This window comes from Salvelinus fontinalis, unplaced genomic scaffold (assembly GCF_029448725.1).
Source record: "Salvelinus fontinalis isolate EN_2023a unplaced genomic scaffold, ASM2944872v1 scaffold_0173, whole genome shotgun sequence".
In the NCBI taxonomy this organism is placed as follows: Eukaryota; Metazoa; Chordata; class Actinopteri; order Salmoniformes; family Salmonidae; genus Salvelinus; species Salvelinus fontinalis.
The window spans coordinates 97,216-99,684 of record NW_026600382.1 but is presented as its reverse complement, the minus strand read 5'-3'; positions in this window follow the sequence as shown (position 1 = coordinate 99,684).

The following is a 2,469-nucleotide window of genomic DNA, read 5'->3' as shown; positions in this document are numbered from 1 at the left end:
AACTAGCCTAGACAGCGGCAGAGTCAAGATGTCTATTCAGTTCATTTCATTCACGAGCAACACTTGTTTCTTTGTAAGCCAACTGGGTCTTTTGTCTGTTTTTCTTATAAAGAAATATACCTATTTTTCATCTCATACACAAGGGTCAATGCATTCTTTACATTCCACTTATGTTGACAAGGGCCTGTGTATAGGAACAGGGTTCGTGTTGTCATGGAAACCAAACAATTACCTTTGAAAACGATGGTGTGTCCTTGACAGTAATATCATGATGCTATGTACACAGGGTTAGCAGTACAACAGAGAAGTGGGACCCTATTGCATATATTCCACTACAATGACCAGAGCTCATAGAGAATGGTAATACTGCATAATAATGGCTGGAATGGAGTCAATGGAATGGTATCAAACACATCAAACACCTGGTTTCCATGTGGTGGTTACCATTCCATTGACTCCATTCCAGCCATTATTATGAGCCGTCCTCCCCTCACCAGCCTCCGCTGCTGTGAACGTGAGTGTGGACTGTTTCCAATTCCACACATTTTTTGTTGTACATTTCACAGATCCAATTCCTGCCACATATCTAATAGTCACATCTGAACGATACACTCCATCTCCCCTCCCAGCAGCATATGGGCTGTCTAATTGGGTGTCAACATATTTGGCCCAATCAGCAGTAATGACAAGGAGACGCTCAGGGGGAACGTGGTACAACACAGCTGGAGAAACCTGGGGAGGAGACCCCAAAGAGACCGCACACACCCACAATCTCACACACAGCCCCCCACCCCACAAACACACCTCACCACACACAGATCAAGATGAATATTAATCAGCGGCCCCACAGTGTTCAATCAGGTACAACACAGCTGGAGAAACCTGGGGAGGAGACCCCAAAGAGACCGCACACACCCACAATCTCACACACAGCCCCCCACCCAACACACACCTCACCCCCCACACACAGATCAAGATGAATATTAATCAGCGGCCCCACAGTGTTCAATCAGGTACAACTAAGCTGGTGATAGAGTGGTGCCTATGGGACTGGTTGGAATAGATGAACAACACAGTGACTATGTAGTCGGGAGAGACTTCATTAGGAGCTCTGATTGGCTGAGGGGGCAGAAAAGAGGCGTCTGATAAATCAGCGGCGTGTTGAAGTGCAGCGAGTAGGCGGACATCGTGATTCCCTGCCTGCCTCGGTCTGTCTGTGTGTCTGTGTGTCTGTGTGTCTGTGTGGAGGGCCCTGACAGTAACAGGTGATCTGTTTCTCTGCAGATGAAAATAAAACAGAGGAAGAGACACAAACAGATGCCTACACACTCTCGCTATTTTCTCTCTTACACACACACACACATACTTTCTCAATATCACTATTTGAGTTCAGTCATTTTACACACATGGCTGCTGTGGGTCATGGCTAAAGAGCAGTGTGAGTCAGATGGTCTGGTCATTCATCCAGCCCCACACAGAACTGAGGAGAGGAACCATACCAGAGTCTGTGGCCCGTCACTGACCTGCTGGCTATCTGATACATGGCTTTAAATTACCCCTACAGTCACATATCCTGGTGGAGAACATGTCCAGCTACAGACAGCACCACCACAGTCACATATCCTGGTGGAGAACATGTCCAGCTACAGACAGCACCACCACAGTCACATATCCTGGTGGAGAACATGTCCAGCTACAGACAGCACCACCACAGTCACATATCCTGGTGGAGAACATGTCCAGCTACAGACAGCACCACCACAGTCACATATCCTGGTGGAGAACATGTCCAGCTACAGACAGCACCACCACAGTCACATATCCTGGTGGAGAACATGTCCAGCTACAGACAGCACCACCACAGTCACATATCCTGGTGGAAAACATGTCCAGCTACAGACAGCACCACCACAGTCACATATCCTGGTGGAGAACATGTCCAGCTACAGACAGCACCACCACAGTCACATATCCTGGTGGAGAGCATGTCCAGCTACAGACAGCACCACCACAGTCACATATCCTGGTGGAGAACATGTCCAGCTACAGACAGCACCACCACAGTCACATATCCTGGTGGAGAACATGTCCAGCTACAGACAGCACCACCACAGTCACATATCCTGGTGGAGAACATGTCCAGCTACAGACAGCATCACCACAGTCACATATCCTGGTGGAGAACATGTCCAGCTACAGACAGCACCACCACAGTCACATATCCTGGTGGAGAACATGTCCAGCTACAGACAGCACCACCACAGTCACATATCCTGGTGGAAAACATGTCCAGCTACAGACAGCACCACCACAGTCACATATCCTGGTGGAGAACATGTCCAGCTACAGACAGCACCACCACAGTCACATATCCTGGTGGAGAACATGTCCAGCTACAGACAGCACCACCACAGTCACATATCCTGGTGGAGAACATGTCCAGCTACAGACAGCACCACCACAGTCACA